This window comes from Ahaetulla prasina, chromosome 6 (genome assembly GCF_028640845.1).
Source record: "Ahaetulla prasina isolate Xishuangbanna chromosome 6, ASM2864084v1, whole genome shotgun sequence".
NCBI classification, from domain to species: domain Eukaryota; kingdom Metazoa; phylum Chordata; class Lepidosauria; order Squamata; family Colubridae; genus Ahaetulla; species Ahaetulla prasina.
In genome coordinates, this window is record NC_080544.1 from 17,207,736 (window position 1) to 17,228,767 (window position 21,032).

A 21,032-nucleotide genomic window follows, 5' to 3' on the forward strand; every position below is an offset into this window, starting at 1 on the left:
TAAATGTAGAACCTTACAAGTGGTTCTCCATTAGGACTCGGAGCCACCTCACAGTTACCGCTATTAAGACAAGTTCCACCTATTCTATAGCTACGTGTTTTTAGAAGGTTTGCTCTCTGTTTATGTGCAGTAGCTTGCACTGTCAGTTTTGATGAGAATGTTGTTTTCTTGATTAGGCTGTTGTTTTCTCCTTGATTGGTTGTTCCGCCCACCCACCCCTGCCCTATCCTGTCCTATATTTCCTTTTTTCTGGCTCAGCTGATTCACACGGCGCAGCTGATTTCCATGCCTCCGCTATTCTACTTACCAGGGCTGCCTTAGAAGGTAAGCAGCTGAGCTTCTTCAGCAAACTGTGCGCAAGCTCACTGAATTGGTTGTTAAACCGGTTTGCATCCCACCACCGGACCCTTGGTGGGGTCAGAACTCCCATCCTCTTCCTTGGCAGCAGAGAAAGGATCCATTGATAAATATATTTGGGAGGAGATGGGGTTTACAGAGGTGGGGAATCAGTTTTTAAACGGATTGTAAAAATGGAGGAAGGCAGATTCACGGAGTGTATTTTTGAACCTGTTTCAAAGGCAGAAGGTGTGTGTGTTCTTGTTGGAAATGCAACTGGGAACAATTGGGGGGCTTGTTCTGCCTTCAGATCAATTGTGAAGCTCCCTTTGCTTCTTGCATTCATTCGCTCCGTTTTGGGTATCCAGATGTGAATGAGGATTTCTTTGCAGAGTTGTAACTCAGCTGTGCCGTGTAGAGATGTGGGAGACCAGTCCAGCAAAGAAAATGGAAGTGAGGTTACTGTTGCTTTCCGCCCTTTGAGGAGTATTATATTCTGGCTGAAATAGCAGGGAAGCGACAGCCTTGACAGAGAATAGAAGTCATGGCCAGGAATGAGATGGCTGTGTCTGGGGCACAAGTGGAAGTTATATTTTCCAGGCTAAAGGCTGACATAAGCAGGCCAAGCTATTTCCCCCAGGGAAGGAAAGGAGGCCGCTCTTATAGCCTTCTCAGCTGTGGCTGACTTGGCCAGTGGCCATTCCATGAGCTGGTTGACTCCTGCTGTCACTTTACAGTAGTGGCCAAAATTGTGGAAACCTTTTGGGAAAAGTGTATTTTTAAGGTTTGATGGCTAATAACACCACTTTTTTTTTTTTGAGTTTCCAGATAATCCTATTCCACTGCTGGAATGGCCTGGGAATAGCCCAGACCTTAACTCAATTGAAAATCTATAGACCCAACTCAAGAAACTTGTTAGTCAGAAGTGACCCAGCAATAAAACCCAGTTAATAGAAGCAATCGTTCAATCTTGGTTTCACATTAGAACAGCTGCAGAACTCAAAAGACTTTGTTCACTCCATGGGAAGACGTTGTAAGGCCGTAATTCATGCTAAAGGTTACCCAACTAAGTATTAACTGACATGGTGATCATTTTTGTATATCTCCTTTTTTATGTGGTGATTATTTTTGTATGTCTCGTTTTTTTCTGTGTTTCACTTTTCTTCTTTATACTGTAACTGCTATTCTAATAGCAAATCCTTCATAAAAGTTATTGCATTGCATTCTTGATTAAATTATCTTTCCATTGATATATAATTTTATGGTACTACGTCACAAAAAAACAAAGTGGTATTATTAGTTAGTTTCCACAATTTTGGCCAGTACTTTAAGTGAGCTGGATCTTTATCCTCCTTGCTCTTCCCCTTCCCTTCCCCCTTCCCCTTCCTCTTCCAGGCAATGAAGGGGGCAATGGAAGGCAGACTTTTCTCCCTCATGACTGCCTCTTCTAGCTTGAAGCATCAGGAACCTTTGAGAAAGCTCCCTTCATTTGATGTAACCCTGCCCTGCCCTTGTCTCATGTGGTACAAATGAAGCCGGGCCAGATATGGTTGATACTGGGAGACCACAGTTTACTACATGGTTGTAGAAACAAGAAGACAAATTGGTGGTGGGGGGAGAGAAATCTTGGAAGAAGACAAAAAGTCTTTCTGGAGCTACCCATGGGGCGTCATCAGGAGTCAAGCTCACCTAACAAGACCTTTTCTGTAATACAGAGAAACGCCATGTTGAGGCCACTCTGCCTCAGACTGCCTTGGACTCTCTCCAATTAAACAGGGGCTTTAATCCAAGAAAACTTGGCTAGCAGTAGTAGAAAATAACTCTTAACATTTGCATTCTGCTTTCAGTCAGAAAGTTGAGCAAAGTGGGCAGTTTGGGGCTGGGAACAGGCTCTGCCCACATAAAGACTCCCCTCCTTTTGTCTCTGTGTCTATCTCCCCACCTAGTCCCCCCACCCACCCCCGTTTTTTTCTTTCTTTTTAAGGCATGCCAGTCCGTCCATCCCCAGTTCTCAGGTTTGGGTACTACAGCTGAGTCCTTTTCCTTTCACTGTGTATGTGGTGGATGTTGTTTTTGCAGTATGTTACCTCTGTGTATGGATATTACTAAGGGTGGTATTCACTTACCTTCGCTACTGGTTCGCAAATGGGAGTGCACGGGCCACCTCCGCGCATGCGCAGGACCTTCTGCACGTGCGCAGAGCATCAAAAATGGGACGTGATGACATTCGGGCGGGTGGGTGGAGCCTTCCGCAGCTGTCGCTACCGGTTTGCTCGAACCGGATAGAAGCAGCTGAATAGCACCACTGATACGTATGGCACACACATATGGGAAAGTGCATTCCCATTTCATTTTCTTGTTCTATTATATTGCCTATAAAAGTTTTAGGACTTCCTGATAAGCAATGGCAAAAACATACTTTTCTTAATTATGGCTTTCTGATATAAATATTTCATTTTTCCTTGGCTCCATTTCTTTTTCATAGTTTTGAGGTTTTAATTGCTTTATATCAGGGGTCTCCAACGTTGGTCCCTTTAAGACTTGTGGACTTCAACTTTGCTGGCTGAGGGGCTCTGGGAGTTGAAGTCCACAACGTTGGAGACCCCTGCTTTATATAACATTGAATTTGTTTTTGTGTTGTGCATGAACACAATAGCAGCCCAGCCTGAGCTCCTGCATCTGGGTTCAGAAAGCAAAACCACAAACATTAATAATACATGTGAAAATCACAAGATGCATTTAAAACTGTTCCTGTAGCTGGAACGATACATATATTAAGAGAAAATATGTGAAATCTGAATGCATTTCCATTTATCTTTTTGTTTTTGTTTACATACTGAAATGGTTTATCATTAAGCCTACAAAAACACAATCTTTCCCAGAATTATTTTATGCTTCTCTACCAGATCTGGTTGTTTCCTAGTGTGGAAATATGTGCTAGCGCAATGTTGCTACATACAGTTTATTTCGTGTGTGAGAAATTGTCCTCCCCTTTCTCTGACTTTTTGGGGAGTGTGAGATAGTTTATTTATTTGTATCCCGCCTTTATTATTTTTACTGATAACTCAAGGCAGTGAACATATATCCAACATACTTCCTGTTTTCTCCACAACAACAACCCTGTGAGGTGAGTTGGGCTGAGAGACTGATAGCCCAAAGTCACCCAGCCGGCTTTCATAGCTAAAGCGGCACTTGAACTCATGGTTTAAGGTATCTCCTAAATCTATCACAAAAGAGATGCGGTGGCTCAGTGGCTAAGATGCTGAGTGTGTCAATCGAAAGGTCGGCAGTTCAGCAGTTTGAATCAGCGGTGAAATCTGAACGAGTTTACTACTGGTTTGCTGGCTGCGCATGCGCGCCGTACGCCAAGTGTGTGCTGCAGGCGCGTCTGCACAGTGTGCACCAAATGTGAGCTGTGCATGCGCAGTACGTGCCAAAGGGAGGCTTGGGAAGGTAAGTAGAACAGCGCGGGGAAGGTTGTGATCAGCTGTGGCGCACGTGGGAACTTTAAAAAAAACTTTTAAAAAGCATTTTCTACTACTGGCTCAGAATAGGTAGTAAAAAATGCTTTAAAAAGGTAAAAAAAGAGAGGTTCCGACGATTGTGCGGCAGAGCTGTGATCGTTGGAGCCTTTTTTTTTTACTTTTTTAAAGCATTTTTTACTATCTATTCTCCTGAGCTGGTATTAAAAAAATGCTTTTAAAAGGTAAAAAAAAAGCTCTGACGATCACAGCTGTGCTGTGTGATCGTCGGAATCTTTTTTTTTTTACCTTTTACAGTAATTTTTTTATTACCGGATTTGGCGAACTGGTAGCATTTCACCCCTGGGTCGAATCCCTAGTGCCGTGTAACGGGGTGAGCTCCCGTTACTTGTCCCAGCTTCTGCCAACCTAGCAGTTTCGAAAGCACGTAAAAAATGCAAGTAGAAAAAATAGGGACCACCTTTGGTGGGAAGGTAACAGCGTTCCGTGTGCCTTTGGCATTTAGTCATGCCGGTCACATGACCACGGAGACGTCTTCGGAAAGCGCTGGTTCTTCAGCTTTGAAACAGAGATGAGCACCGCTCCCTAGACCTGGGAACAACTAGCACATACGTGTGAGGGGAACCTTTACCTTTACCTTTAAATCTATCACATAATCCAGCATGAATCTGTTCAGATTTGATGCACCTACTTGCCTGTAGTTACTTTGTACCATAACTCATGATTCCTCCCTGCCATTTGTGGATTAAAAAAAATAAGTCCCTGCTGCTGGGCTGAGTGTTTACTGAAAAACAGTGATCACAAATTGGCTGAGGACAGAAGTGAGGTGGGAGTGCAGAATGAGTCCTTCTGATTGGGTGGCACCCGACTGAGAATTTATTTGGAACAGCCAGTTCTGAAGCCGAGCCGTGAGCTGCATTATGTAGCTTACTCAGAAGTAAATCTGCCTCTCAGGAAAAGTTAATATTTACATGGATGGTGGGAGTTTTTCCTTCTGCCTTTCCCTGTGCAGGACGAAACCAGAATCTCCCTACTTAGTTCTATTGAAAGTTCAGAAAATAGGAAGATTCAGTTTTATCCACTTTGTTTCCAGTCATTTACTTATTCCCAAATCAGAGTGCATTAGATAGCAGCCTAAATGAACAAGCAAAATCAATGGAACAATCCTTTCTTTAAAAAAGCACAATGAATTTGGCTCTAAAGCAGTGGTGAAATCCTCTGCAGTTTGCCACCGGTTCACTGCCCGCACATGCACGATGTGCGCCAAATGTGCGCTGCGCATGCGCGGTGCATGCCAAATGCACACTACATGCACAGTGCGTGCCAAATGCAAGCTGTGCTTGCGCATGCACAGTGCACACCAAACACGCGCTTCACTCGGAAAAAGGAGGCTTAAGAAGGGAAGTAGAACAGTGAGGGGGAGTGCCACCCTGTGCCGAGCAATTTAGATTCGCTAGAAAGCAGGATTTCTTCAACTTTTTACTTTTCCAAAATAATATAAACTAGCCATTTCTACAGCAACAAATCAATCAAATCAGTAAAATCCAAAATCAAAGTTTCATTTTCTTTCTACCTCAAGCACAAAGTCCAGAAGTGGTTTCCATATAGCAACAAAAGTATTTATATTCTTTTCTTTAATCAAAACAGTCAATTTAGCCATCTCTGCCACCTCAATTTCTGTAGCTATTCGTCCATGGTAGACATCGAATTGTCCTTCCATTTTTATATATACAGTAGCCTTGCTGCTGTCAGCATGCCGACCACTTCTTGTGGTCTGTTCCCACTTTGAATGGAATCTTACTGCTCTCTTAAGAACTGCCTCCAGGTGAGAAGAGTCCATCAGACTACGTAAGCTTCCTTCTCCCAGATGGCCCACCGCCTCTCAGTATCAGACAACTTCTGCTTGTTGAAAAGTATATTTTTGAGATTTGATGGCTAATAACCTCTTTTTTTTTTTTTTGAGGTTTAATATAACCATATTCCACTGCTGGAATGGCCTGGGAATAGCCCAGAAATAGCCCAGTTGAAAATCTATGGAGCTGACTAAAGAAACTTGTTAGCAACCCAGCAATAAAACCCAGTTAACAGAACCAATCATTCAATCTTGGTTTCACATTAGAACAGCTGCAGAACTAAAAGATTTGGTTCATTCCATGGGAAGAGGTTGTAAGGCCGTAATTCATGCTAAAGGTTACCCAACTATTAACTGACATGATGATAACATTTGTATATCTTATTTTTTCTATGGTGATAATTTTTGTATATCTCCTTTTTTAGAATAGAATAGAATAGAATTTTATTGGCCAAGTGTGATTGGACACACAAGGAATTTGTCTTGGTGCATATGCTCTCAGTGTACATAAAAGAAAAGATACGCTCATCAAGGTACAACATACAACATTTTTCTACGTGTTTTACTTTTCTTCTTTATACTGTAACTGCTAGTCTAATAGCAAATACTTCATAAAAGTTATTGCATTACGTTCTTGATTAAATGATCTTTCCATTGATATATAATTTTATGGTACTACTCCAAAAAAAAAAAAAGTGGTGTATTTAGCTAGTTTTAGAAAATACACTTTTCCCAAAAGGTTTCCACAATTTTGGCCGGTACTGTAAGGGTTTTCCAACTACTAGCAAAGTCTGTTCCACTGATGTTCTGAAATAAAAAAGATGTACAGTATGGCTGACGGAAAAGGATGGTATAAATAGTCCTCCTCTATTTTGTTGAAGTAATCAGATTAGTGCAAGGAGGATCACGTTGGACACAAACATAAACTTGTTTTGCAGCATGCAAGGATGTGATTTCTAAATCCTCATGCAATCTTATTGAAGGCACGGCCAAGCATTCTGTCCCTAAGATAAAAGGCAAAGAAGAACACTACCCCTGTTTATGCTCGCTTAAAAGCAAGCTTCTGCAGCCTCAACTTAATGACTTTGCGAAGTAGGTGGATTTTTCAGAATAATCTTTCATTCTGAAGAAATAGATGAAAACATTCATGCATGTTAGAACTAAGATTTAAACTCTTGACGTGATCACATTCCCCTCCATTGCCATGGTGCTGACATTGAAATAAGCCTTGTATTTTTTTCCTTTCATTTTGGTCTCGAACCTTGCTTAGCAACAAAATCCTTAGTTAAAAGTTCATTGGAACATTGGATTACTTTTTTTTCTAATTCAAGCTTCTTGGCCTAGCCTCAAGTGCATTGACATTTCAGAGGATCGTGTGTATGTGTGTGTGCGCACGCGCGCACTTTGGCGACATAAGGAAAGCATTACCAAAATGTAGGATGACCATTCTGATGCATGAGATAGGGGTCTGTGTGTAATTGTAGCCCCATTTTTGTGGTCTTGGGAGCCCTCTGGAATGGTTTGTTTAGGTTTTTACGTGGCCAATTTATTCCCACCCATTTGGGGGACATCAGAGCACCAATGTCCTACCTCTCATTCCAGATATTCTTCTAACTAAATGTTGTGACCCAGGCCCAAGTAGCTAGTAGGAAACTCAGTCCGTGAAAAGAATAAACAAACTTTATTCGAACAGCTGAGAATTACTTCATTCCCAGCGTCGTTCAACTCAAATTAAAACAAATTCCTCCCAGCACAAATTCCTCAGTCCTATCGCAAACCTTGGTCACAGAAATAAATGCAAGATGTAGACGAAACAGAAGACGAAGCTACCAACGTTGTTTTCCGGCAAAGCCCAAATGCCGTTGCTGGTCTGTTTTAAGCCTTATGGGAGGGGCCAATCATCTCTTATCCCTACTCCCGAGTTGTCCTCTCTGCTTGAGCTGCTCTTGCCTTCTGGCAGCTCTTCTCATGCGTGCATTAGGAACAGGCTCCTCCTCTTCCTCTGCCTCACTACTACCAGTCTCTGGAGGCTCTGGAGTGCGCACCTCACTCCCCGATGGCCCGGCCTTGCCTCAGCCTCATCGCTGTCCAACTCCATTGCCAGCTCTGCAGGCTGCTGGCGGACCACAACACTAAACTAAATCGGCTAGCTGTACCTGTTCACATTTGTAAATGAATAGAATAGAATAACAGAGTTGGAAGGGACCTTGGAGGTCTTCTAGTCCAACCCCCTGCTTAGGCACGGAATCTACATCACTTCAGACAAATGGTTATCTTACATCTTCTTAAAAACTTCCAGTGTTGGGGGATTCACAACTTCTGGAGGCAAACTGTTCCACTGATTCTAATTGTTCTAATTGTCAGGAAATTTCTCCTTAGTTCTAGGTTGCTTCTCTCCTTGATTAGTTTCCACCCCTGAGAGATTGGAACACTGAAATATTGAGTGTTTTATTGAGATATTGATATTGTATAGTGATATACTATAGTGATATATTATATATATCACTATAATATAATTATATATATATATGTGTGTGTGTGTGTGTGTGTCTCTCTCTCTCTCTCTCTCTCTCTCTCTCTCTCTCTCTCTATATATATATATATATATATATATATATATATATATATATATATATATAGGTCTTTGGTTATTCAGGTTTTCTCCGCGTAAAATTGGAAGTGTCTTGGCGACGTTTGACGAAGTCTCATTCGTCATCTTCAGGCTTCAGCTTCGCTTCTGGTAGCAATGTGATCGCAGCTGTTTCTTCCTTTTAACTGCTAGTGGGGTTTGAACTGATTGGGTGGGAGCTTGGCTGTGCTCTGATTGATGGGGTGTGTCCTGTGTTGGTGGGGCTTGGTTGTGCTCAGTCTAGTCTGTGCTGCAGGCGCGTCTGCACAGTGTGCACCAAATGTGAGCTGTGCATGCGCAGTACGTGCCAAAGGGAGGCTTGGGAAGGTAAGTAGAACAGCGCTGGGAGGTTGTGATCAGCTGTGGCCAGGGAACTTTAAAAAACTTTTAAAAAGCATTTTCTACTGGCTCAGAATAGGTAGTAAAAAATGCTTTAAAAAGGTAAAAAAAGAGAGGTTCCGACGATCGTGCGGCACAGCTGTGATCGTTGGAGCCTTTTTTTTTACTTTTTTAAAGCATTTTTTACTATCTATTCTCCTGAGCTGGTATTAAAAAAATGCTTTTAAAGGTAAGTCTGACGATCACAGCTGTGCTGTGTGATCGTCGGAATCTTTTTTTTTTACCTTTTACAATAATTTTTTTATTACCGGATTTGGCGAACTGGTAGCATTTCACCCCTGGGTTGAATCACTAGTGCTGTGTAACAGGGTGAGCTCTCGTTACTTGTCGCAGCTTCTGCCAACCTAGCAGTTCAAAAGCACGTAAAAAATGCAAGTAGAAAAAATAGGGACCACCTTTGGTGGGAAGGTAACAGTGTTCCGTGTGCCTTTGGCATTTAGTCATGCCGGCCACATGACCACGGAGACGTCTTCGGAAAGCGCTGGCTCTTCGGCTTTGAAACAGAGATGAGCACTGCCCCCTAGACCTGGGAACAACTAGCACATACGTGTGAGGGGAACCTTTACCTTTACCTTTAAATCTATCACATAATCCAGCATGAATCTGTTCAGATTTGATGCACCTACTTGCCTGTAGTTACTTTGTACCATAACTCATGATTCCTCCCTGCCATTTGGGGATTAAAAAAAATAAGTCCCTGCTGCTGGGCTGAGTGTTTACTGAAAAACAGTGATCACAAATTGGCTGAGGACAGAAGTGAGGTGGGAGTGCAGAATGAGTCCTTCTGATTGGGTGGCACCCGACTGAGAATTTATTTGGAACAGCCAGTTCTGAAGCCGAGCCGTGAGCTGCATTATGTAGCTTACTCAGAAGTAAATCTGCCTCTCAGGAAAAGTTAATATTTACATGGATGGTGGGAGTTTTACCTTCTGCCTTTCCCTGTGCCGGAGGAAACCAGAATCTCCCTACTTAGTTCTATTGAAAGTTCAGAAAATAGGAAGATTCAGTTTTATCCACTTTGTTTCCAGTCATTTACTTATTCCCAAATCAGAGTGCATTAGATAGCAGCCTAAATGAACAAGCAAAATCAGTGGAACAATCCTTTCTTTAAAAAAGCACAATGAATTTGGCTCTAAAGCAGTGGTGAAATCCTCTGCGGTTTGCCACCGGTACACTGCCCGCACATGCACGATGTGCGCAAATGTCTTGCTCATGCGCGGTGCATGCCAAATGCACACTACATGCACAGTGCGTGCCAAATGCAAGCTGTGCTTGCGCATGCACAGTGCACACCAAACACGCGCTTCACTCGGAAAAAGGAGGCTTAAGAAGGGAAGTAGAACAGTGAGGGGGAGTGCCACCCTGTGCCAAGCAATTTAGATTCACTAGAAAGCAGGATTTCTTCAACTTTTTACTTTTCCAAAATAATATAAACTAGCCATTTCTACAACAACAAATCAATCAAATCAGTAAAATCCAAAATCAAAGTTTCATTTTCTTTCTACCTTCAAGCACGAAGTCCAGAAGTGGTTTCCATATAGCAACAAAAGTACTTATATTCTTTTCTTTAATCAAAACAGTCAATTTAGCCATCTCTGCCACCTCAATTTCTGTAGCTATTCGTCCATGGTGGACATCGAATTGTCCTTCCATTTTTATACATACAGTAGTCTTGCTGCTGTCAGCATGCCGACCAGTTCTTGTGGTCTGTTCCCACTTTGAATGGAATCTTACTGCTCTCTTAAGAACTGCCTCCAGGTGAGAAGAGCCCATCAGACTACGTAAGCTTCCTTCTCCCAGATGGCCCACCGCCTCTCAGTATCAGACAACTTCTGCTTGTTGAAAAGTGTATTTTTGAGATTTGATGGCTAATAACACCTCTTTTTTTTTTTTGAGGTTCAATATAACCATATTCCACTGCTGGAATGGCCTGGGAATAGCCCAGACCTTAACCCAGTTGAAAATCTATGGAGCTGACTAAAGAAACTTGTTAGCAACCCAGCAATAAAACCCAGTTAACAGAACCAATCATTCAATCTTGGTTTCACATTAGAACAGCTGCAGAACTAAAAGATTTGGTTCACTCCATGGGAAGGGGTTGTAAGGCCGTAATTCATGCTAAAGGTTACCCAACTATTAACTGACATGATGATAACATTTGTATATCTTATTTTTTCTATGGTGATAATTTTTGTATATCTCCTTTTTTAGAATAGAATAGAATAGAATTTTATTGGCCAAGTGTGATTGGATACACAAGGAATTTGTCTTGGTGCATATGCTCTCAGTGTACATAAAAGAAAAGATACGTTCATCAAGGTACAACATACAACATTTTTCTACGTGTTTTACTTTTCTTCTTTATACTGTAACTGCTAGTCTAATAGCAAATACTTCATAAAAGTTATTGCATTACGTTCTTGATTAAATGATCTTTCCATTGATATATAATTTTATGGTACTACTCCAAAAAAAAAAAAGTGGTGTATTTAGCTAGTTTTAGAAAATACACTTTTCCCAAAAGGTTTCCACAATTTTGGCTGCTACTGTAAGGGTTTTCCAACTACTAGCAAAGTCTGTTCCACTGATGTTCTGAAATAAAAAAGATGTACAGTATGGCTGACGGAAAAGGATGGTATAAATAGTCCTCCTCTATTTTGTTGAAGTAATCAGATTAGTGCAAGGAGGATCACGTTGGACACAAACATAAACTTGTTTTGCAGCATGCAAGGCTGTGATTTCTAAATCCTCATGCAATCTTATTGAAGGCACGGCCAAGCATTCTGTCCCTAAGATAAAAGGCAAAGAAGAACACTACCCCTGTTTATGCTCGCTTAAAAGCAAGCTTCTGCAGCCTCAACTTAATGACTTTGCGAAGTAGGTGGATTTTTCAGAATAATCTTTCATTCTGAAGAAATAGATGAAAACATTCATGCATGTTAGAACTAAGATTTAAACTCTTGACGTGATCACATTCTCCTCCATTGCCATGGTGCTGACATTGAAATAAGCCTTGTATTTTTTTCCTTTCATTTTGGTCTCGAACCTTGCTTAGCAACAAAATCCTTAGTTAAAAGTTCATTGGAACATTGGATTACTTTTTTTTCTAATTCAAGCTTCTTGGCCTAGCCTCAAGTGCATTGACATTTCAGAGGCTCGTGTGTGTGTGTGTGTGTATATGTGTGTGTGCGCACGCGCGCACTTTGGCGACATAAGGAAAGCATTACCAAAATGTAGGATGACCATTCTGATGCATGAGATAGGGGTCTGTGTGTAATTGTAGCCCCATTTTTGTGGTCTTGGGAGCCCTCTGGAATGGTTTGTTTAGGTTTTTACGTGGCCAATTTATTCCCACCCATTTGGGGGACATCAGAGCACCAATGTCCTACCTCTCATTCCAGATATTCTTCTAACTAAATGTTGTGACCCAGGCCCAAGTAGCTAGTAGGAAACTCAGTCCGTGAAAAGAACAAACAAACTTTATTCGAACAGCTGAGAATTACTTCATTCCCAGCGTCGTTCAACTCAAATTAAAACAAATTCCTCCCAACACAAATTCCTCAGTCCTATCGCAAACCTTGGTCACAGAAATAAATGCAAGATGTAGACGAAACAGAAGACGAAGCTACCAACGTTGTTTTCCGGCAAAGCCCAAATGCCGTTGCTGGTCTGTTTTAAGCCTTATGGGAGGGGCCAATCATCTCTTATCCCTACTCCCGAGTTGTCCTCTCTGCTTGAGCTGCTCTTGCCTTCTGGCAGCTGTTCTCATGCATGCATTAGGAACAGGCTCCTCCTGTTCCTCTGCCTCACTACTATCAGTCTCTGGAGGCTCTGGAGTCCGCACCTCACTCCCTGATGGCCCTGGCCTCGCCTCAGCCTCATCGCTGTCCGACTCCATTGCCAGCTCTGCAGGCTGCTGGCGGACCACAACACTAAACTAAATCGGCTAGCTGTACCTGTTCACATTTGTAAATGAATAGAATAGAATAACAGAGTTGGAAGGGACCTTGGAGGTCTTCTAGTCCAACCCCCTGCTTAGGCACGGAATCTACATCACTTCAGACAAATGGTTATCTTACATCTTCTTAAAAACTTCCAGTGTTGGGGGATTCACAACTTCTGGAGGCAAACTGTTCCATTGATTCTAATTGTTCTAATTGTCAGGAAATTTCTCCTTAGTTCTAGGTTGCTTCTCTCCTTGATTAGTTTCCACCCATTGCTTCTTGTCCTGCTCTCAGGTGCTTTGGAGAATAGCTTGATTCCCTCTTCTTTGTGGCAGCCCCTGAGAGATCGGAACACTGAGATATTGAGTGTTTTATTGAGATATTGATATTGTATAGTGATATACTATAGTGATATATTATATATATCACTATAATATAATAATATATATATATATATTATATATATATATATATATATATATATATATATATCTCATTCGTCATCTTCAGGCTTCAGCCGTGCTTCTCCCAGAAGCTGAAGCCTGAAGATGACGAATAAAACAAATATATATGTATGTATGTATGTATGTATGTATGTATGTATGTATGTATGTATATATATAATATTATTTTCGTAGGTTTTCACGGGTATATGTATGCAGGTTTTGGTATATTCGGGTCTAAGTATTTAGGCAACGTTTCGATGAGATCTCACTCATCATCTGGAGTTTTTTTGGCTTTGTTCTTTGCTCACATAACTTTGCTCACATAAGAACAAAACCAAAATAACTCCAGCCTGAAGATGATGAGTGAGATCTCATTGAAATGTTGCCTAAATACTTTCAATCTTACATGGGAAAAGACCTGAACATACCAAAACCTGCATATATATATATATATATGTATGTATGTATGTATGTATGTATGTATGTATGTATGTAGGTCTTTGGTTATTCAGGTTTTCTCCCGCGTAAAATTGGAAGTGTCTTGGCGACGTTTCGATGAAATCCCATTCGTCATCTTCAGGCTAGGTGTTTACAGCTTCGTGTTTCTAGGAGAAATTTCGTGTTTCTAGGAGAAACACCCGGCCTGAAGATGACGAATGGGATTTCGTCGAAACGTCGCCAAGACACTTCCAATTTTACGCGGGAGAAAACCCGAATAACCAAAGACCTATATACAAACACCCACAAAAACCTCAGAAAACACACACACACACACACACACACACACACACACATTATATATAGTGATAGTGAGATATTGAGGACACTGAGCGTGTCCAGAAATATTTTACAAGAAGAGTTCTCCACTCCTCTGATCACAACAAAATACCTTATGCCACCAGACTTGAAATCCTGGGTTTAGAAAATTTAGAACTCTGCCGCCTTCAGCATGTCCTAAGTATAACTTATAAAATCATCTGCTACAATGTCCTTCCTGTTGAATCAGCTTCAATCACAACAATACACGAACACACAATAAATTTAAACTTAATGTGAACCGCTCCAATCTTGATTGCAGAAAATATGACTTCAGTAACAGAGTTGTTAATGCCTGGAATGCATTACTACCTGACTCTGTGGTCTCTTCCCAAAATCCCCAAAGCTTTAACCAAAGACTATCTACTATTGACCTCATCCCGTTCCTAAGAGGTCTGAAGGGGCGTGCATAAGAGCACCAGCGTGCCTACCGTTCCTGTCCTAATGTTCCTTTGATTGTATCCAATTTGTATGGTTATTCCATGCTTATACTTATATATACTGTTGTGTTTGACAAATAAAAATAAAAAAATAAAAAAATATTGGAACCATGTGACTGTCAATGCCTTTTCTTTTTTTAAAAAAATGCCTCTGTTAATGTTGCTTTCTCTGTTTTAATATATGATAATAGTTGCTGGGAGTTCAACTTCGTATATTATTAATCATTTAAAAATCACTTGTTCAGCAACCATTTCAAATGATGACAAGCACTGAATGAGTGATAGTTACAACCACTCCTGGTTGCTTTTATTGGGGATCCTACCAGAGAAAATTAGTAAAGAAAATATTTATTTGATTATACATGTAATTACAGCAGTGAAAATTGTTTCTTTGCAAAATTGGAAAGCAGATAAAATACCTCTGGAAGGAGAAATTATTAGAAATATTTTAGATTGTGCAGAAATGAACAGATTAACTTTGATGATTAAAGAAAGAGAGGATTCAGAATATTTTAAGATGTGGGATAAATTTTACCATTGATTAGAAGAAAGGTACAGATAAGCAATGGATAATTATGTAAGAAAATGATAATAATGTGGAAAAATGGTAATAGTTTAAATTGAAGTAAAGAAAGAAGAAACAATAAAATTATGGAGCCAGGAAGAAAACACCGAGGCGTCACATGGAAGGAATTGCTGATGTTTTAAATGTATGTCTATTAAAAAAAAAAAACTTAAAAAAACCGAAACAACCACTCCTGGAAGTTCCATCTGTCCTAGCACTCCTGTGCTCATGTGATTGCAATCTGGATGCTTGGCAACTGACTTGCACTTATGATGGTTGCAGTACCCTGTGGTCACATGATCACCGTTTTTGACATAATCCTTTGCACTATCTCCAATCTGGCAGCAGCCACTTACTGCCTTCTGCTCTGCTTGTGAGCTGCCTGGGATTCACTTAATGACTTGCAAACTTTGCTTAACGTTGGCAGTGGGGAATGCCAGGATTGCTATTGCTTAGCGATGCAGTCACATGACATCATATTTTGGTTGCATTGCTTAGCGATAGCGATAGCAATAGCACTTAGACTTATATACCACTTTACAGTGCTTTACAGCCCTCTGTATGCAGTTTATTTATTTATTTATTTATTTATTTATTTATTTATTTATTTATTTATTTGTCATAACAATATAACAATATATATATATATATATACAAGCGTTGCATAAAGGGTTATATAATATATGAACGTATATATGAGGAGAAACGAGGTACTAAAAACATATATATACATAGGGGAAGAAACAGTAGGACAGGAACGGTAGGCACGTTTGTGCTCTTATGCACGCCCCTTAGAGTCCTCTTAGGAAAGTGGTGAGGTCAACCGTGGACAGTTTTTGAGTTTAGAGTCAGCCTATTGCCCCCAACAATCTGGGTCCTCGTTTTACCAACCTTGGAAGGATGGAAGGCTGAGTCAACCTTGAGCTGGTGAGATTTGAACTGCTGAACTGCAGCTAGCAGTCAGCTGAAGTAGCCTGCAGTGCTGCACTCTAACCACTGTGCCACCATGGCTGCGATGGAAATTCTGGTTCCAATGACTGTTTGTTAATCAAGTAGCACCAATATTTTTATTATTGTTCATGGCACAATCAGTCAGGTATTTATGCTGGATTTGACATGTTTATCCATCTATTGAGTGCCTCCTAAGGACTTGGGATAGGAAGATGTTGTATGATGATATTAAAGGTATTATTGCAGAATATAAGCTGTTCCAAGTCAAGCTGCCTTTTGCAATTTACTGATGGGTATTTTGTCAATGTCGACAGTGTTCAGATGGTGCTCCAAATGTTTTGGGATTGCATCTTACTGTTGGAACTTATCTTTTGTTTTCTTTCTGTTTGGTTATGAGCCGTGTTGGCGCAGTGGTTAAAATGCAGTATTGCAGGCTAATTCTGTGATTCTGACGGGCTCAAAGTTGACTCAGCTTTCCATCCTTCCGAGGTCGTTAAAATGAGGAGCCAGATTGTTGGGGACAATAGGCTGACTCTGTAACCCGCTTAGAGAGGGCTGTAAAGCAGTGTGAAGCAGTATGTAAGTCTAAGTGCTATTGCTATTTCTGATTCTGGATGTTGTCCTTTTCAGAAATGGTGTATTCTTTTTCAGATATTCTCTTCTTGGTGAGCTTGATCTGTAATAACAGATCATTATTCCTTTGCTTTCAATCTTTGTGTATTTGTGATAGGTAAACAATGTTCCTTCCAGTAGTGCTGCAGCAGCAGGCTCAGCCAACAGTTCTAAGTCTAACCCATTTGTTATCAGATATTGAGGAGCTGCAACATCTATTGTGGTCCTTGTTGAGGGCAACAACCGGTCTGATAAGGGTTTCTGTAAATTATGTCTCATCATATTGTTTATGGGAGAGACACTATTCATGTGGCTCTTCTGATGAAACCTGTCCAGTACAGTTAAACCAGGGATAGCATTCACTTACTTTCCTACCGGTTTGCAAATGTGAGCACCTGCCCCATCCACGCATGCACCTAGCCTTCCGCACATGTGTTTTGTGTTGTGCTCAGCCTCAAAAATATGCCTAAATAGGATGGCATAGAACCGGGGCAATTTCCGCTACCGGTTCACACGAACTGGTCTGAACCGGCTGAATATTAGCTCTGGGTTGAACCTCTGGTGTAGCTCTTACCTTCCTAAGAGCACACAAGCCCCACAACCACATCAAGGTAGTGCGTCACTGGGGGAATTATTATTAATCAATATGATACTATTTGGAAGGCTATGTTAAAAACTCTTCTAGGAATATAAATTCAGTATTAGTATGCACAGTGTTTAAACTCTTGTTGTATATCTTAGAGTGAGATGCAATCCAGATTTAGTCTGTTGCAGACTGTTTGAGAAGCAACAGAAGAGATTTGGATTTTGGGGGAGATTTAGGTTTATTAAGCAGTTGACTGTGAACATAAGTCTTTTGCATTTTCAGGTGGCATTTGGATTTCATTGAGGATGTATCCCATCCCAAAATAAGTTTTTATGCTCTAATTTGTTCATAGATTTTGCCATGTAAAAATTACCTGCCTACATCATTATTCAAATTAAGAGACTTGTAAGAGTCCTAGGATTAGAACTTCCTTTCTTGGTCACAGATGAGGGTCCTTAATTCCCTTTGTAAAAAAAAAAGGAACAAAAGAATTTGTTTTAAAATATTGTGGCATATGAATGTTTTTTTGTTCCAAAAGTTGACAGAAGAGCTCTATCCCATCTTTTCTTTTGGTGCGAGACTTGAATAATGATCTCAGTTTCACCCAAAGCCTATTTTGAGTTCAGAAAGTATCTTTAGCACCTGGGATTAGCACCACTGACTTAAAGAGAGATGAGGATCGAAATTCAATTTCTGTCTGGAATTAAGGAAGTTGTGTGGCTAGAAAGGTCTAGGTTCAGCATCGAGTTCAGCTCTTGTAGAAGGTACTTGGATTGCAGTGCTGAGCAAAGCTTTGTTGGTGCCACAGAAGCTTTCTTTCTTGGATATCTTGGAAGAAATCCAAGAAGAAACCAGCATGGTTGCACAAAGAATTCTCTGATAAACTGAAAGACGAAAAGGATAAGTATGAAAAAATGGAAAGAGGGACACTTAACTAAAGCAGAATACCAGCATATAGCCCGAATCTGCAAGGATGAAGTCAGAAAAGATGTCAGAATGAACTAAGACTTGCAACAAATGTCAAAAATAATTTTAAAAAACCATTTCTTTCAACAAGAAAAAAACTCAAGGAAACAATTACTCCACTAATGGGAGAAGATGGAAGGAAATGATGTGCAGAAGGGAGAAAGAAGAGCTGCTTAATTCATTCTTTGCATCTGTCTTTATGCAAAAAGGAAAAAATAGTTCAACCTACCAAAAAGAGAAGCGTAAAAGACAGACTATGGATTCAAGTTAAACTAGGGAAGAAAATGGTAATATAACACCTGTCCACTCTAGCCCAAAGGTGCTAGAAAGCTAGAAAAATGTGGGATAGACGGCATCATCATCAGATGGATTTGTAACTGGCTGACAAACTGCACTCAGCATGTATTCCTTAATGGAACTACGGTATATCTACATGGAGGGAAGCAAGCAGTGGTTCTCTCTTAGGCGGAGTACTCTTCAATATTTTCATTAAAAAATTAGATGAGGGAATAGAAAGGGTATCCATCAAATTTGCAGATGACACCAAGCTGGCATGAATAGCCCTTACCCCAGAAGATAGGCTCAAGATCCAGAAGAACCTCAACAAATTAAAACAGTGTTTTTAGTCAACAAAATGAAATTCAATGGAGAGAAAAGTAAGGTCTTACACTTAGGCAAGGAAAACCAAATGTACTGGTACAGAATAGGTGAAACCTGGCTCAGTAGCAGTAACTGTTAGTAATTGTTAGAACTGTAATCTTGGTGTCCTAGTGACAATTACTGTATTTTTCGGATTATAAAACACTATAAGATGCTCCTACCTTTTTGGGAAGAAAACAAAAAAAAAATCCTGCCCCTGTCTCCCAGCAATTTGCTTTCTTGCAGAAAACAGCAAACAGCCCGTTTCAGCTTCAGCACAGCCTGATTAGCACAAGCAGCTGATTGTCGGTTGCCTCCCGAGGATCAGCTGTTTCAGGCTGCAGGGATTGCCATAGCCTATTGCCGCCTCCGTTTTCAGCCTCCGTGCACCCCATTTCCTGCCCATTGTGGGCAGCGGGGATCAGAATGGGCAATAGGCAATGGCAATGGCAATCCCTGCAGCCTGAAACAGCTGATTGTCGATCCAACTGACAATCAGCTGCTTGTACTAATCAGGCTGTGCTGAAACTGAAACAAGCTGTTTGCTGCAAGGAGGCAAATTGCTGGGAGGCAGAGGCCAAAGGGTGGGGACTGGTGGGTGGGAGGGGCTACATTCGGTGTATAAGAAGCTCCCAAATGTTCACCTTCTTTTGGAGGGGGGGGGAATGCGTCTTATACTCCGAAAAATACGGTACTTAAATATGAGTCAACAGTGTGCTGCAACCAGCAAAAAAGCCATTACAATTCTATGCTGCATTAACGGAGGGATAGTATCAAGATCCCGTGAAGTGTTAGTAACACTTTATAATGACTTGATAAGACCACACTTGGAATATTGCTTCCAGTTTTGGTCACCACATTATAAAAAAAAAGTCAAGACTCTGGAAAGAGTGCAGAGAAGAGCAACAAAAATGATTAGGGGGCTGGACGCTAAAACATATGAAGAACGGTTGCTGGAATTGAAGGCCCCTCCTTCTCTCCCTCCTTCCTCCCTCCCTCCCTCCCTCCCTCCCTCCTTCTCGCCCTCCCTCCCTTCCTTCCTTTTCATCTCCTCCCTCCTTCTTGCCCACCTTCCTTCCTTCCTTCCTCCTCATCTCCTCCCTCCTTCTCGCCCTTCCTTCCTTCCTTTTTCCCTCCCTCCCTCCCTCCTTCCCTCCCTCCCTCCCTATGGCTAGTTTCGTGAAAAGAAAAAACAGGGGAGACATGATAGCACTTTTCAATATTTGACGGGCTACCACAAACAAGAGGGGGGGAGGTCAGCTTATTTTCCAGAGCACCAGAGGTCAAGACAAGAAGCAATGGATGAAAACTGATTCAAGGAGAGAAGCAACCTAGAACTATGGAGGATTCTTCTGATAGTGATAACAATTAACTAATGGAATGCTTTGCCTTCAGAAGTTGTGGGTGCGCCATCACTAGATGCATTTAAGAAGAGATTGAACGGCCATTTGTCTGAAATGGTATAGGGTCTCCTGCTTGAGCAGGGGTTGGACTAGAAGACCTCCAAGGTCCCTTCCAAATCTGTAATTTTATTCTGTTCTGAAGACACTCTGTACTGCATCAAATGACCTGCTACCAGTTATTCCACCTTTTTTAAGTGGCTTCTGAGGGCCACAGGCTAGATAGCCGGTGACATCGTAAGACCGCCATAGGCAGAGCCAGGAATACCACCTGCTTTTAGGGTTTTTTGTTGGAGCAGTTTAAATGGGAAAATTAATTGAAAATTAGAATTCCAAAAGGCAAAATTACCTTGTTTGGAAGAGCTGTGGGAACGGTCCGCCCTTCACTTGATGATTGAGTCTTTTGGCTCAGTGTAGGGCAATAAAATAATAATAATCATTGACCTTAAAGTGCAATAACCTTCCCCAGCTGTCCTGCCAAAGGGAATAAATAAATACTGTAAAATATAAATAAAATACATCCCTGTCGCAACTATGCATGCACAGACACTCTCCATCTCCTTTAATTGACCTCTCAGTTCTTTTCTTTTTCTAACCATTTCTGGAGAAAGTATCTCTGCTTGCTTGGGAACCTTCTTGGGTAAAGATCCGGTATCCAAGATCAAAGGAAGATGTTATATTGGTAGGAATGGCAGAACTGCATTTTTAAACGATAGATAAGTCTGTAAGAAATCATCATCTTTTTTTGTTTGTTTGTTTGGACTCTGTTTTAATTTGACGTTGAATAAAATGTGCTTAATTAGTTGCATTTGACTGCTCTGTTTTGCTTCAAGTTTATCATGCCTTACATAACATTCCTTGGCTTAAGGCTTCAGCGGACAACATTTTATTCCATGTATGGACTTAGCCTTCAGTGCTCTTTTCCTCAGAGTCAGTTTGTGTATTGGGACTTAAGTATGTCCATGTTGA

The 21,032-nt window shown here is 41.0% G+C and overlaps 1 protein-coding gene across 28 annotated transcripts in view; it reads left to right on the top strand.

Moving 5' to 3' along the window:
* SORBS1 (sorbin and SH3 domain containing 1) overlaps nucleotides 1-21,032 on the top strand; it is a 160,178-nt gene that overhangs the window by 4,819 nt on the left and 134,327 nt on the right. The window contains exon 1 of one of the 28 annotated variants that reach the window (XM_058188982.1): nucleotides 185-324. The exons of the other annotated variants lie outside the window; for them this stretch is intronic. The gene's annotated coding sequence lies outside the window, so the exon portion shown is untranslated. Of the gene's footprint in view, nucleotides 1-184; nucleotides 325-21,032 lie in introns of those variants that run through there. 28 annotated transcript variants of the gene reach the window in all.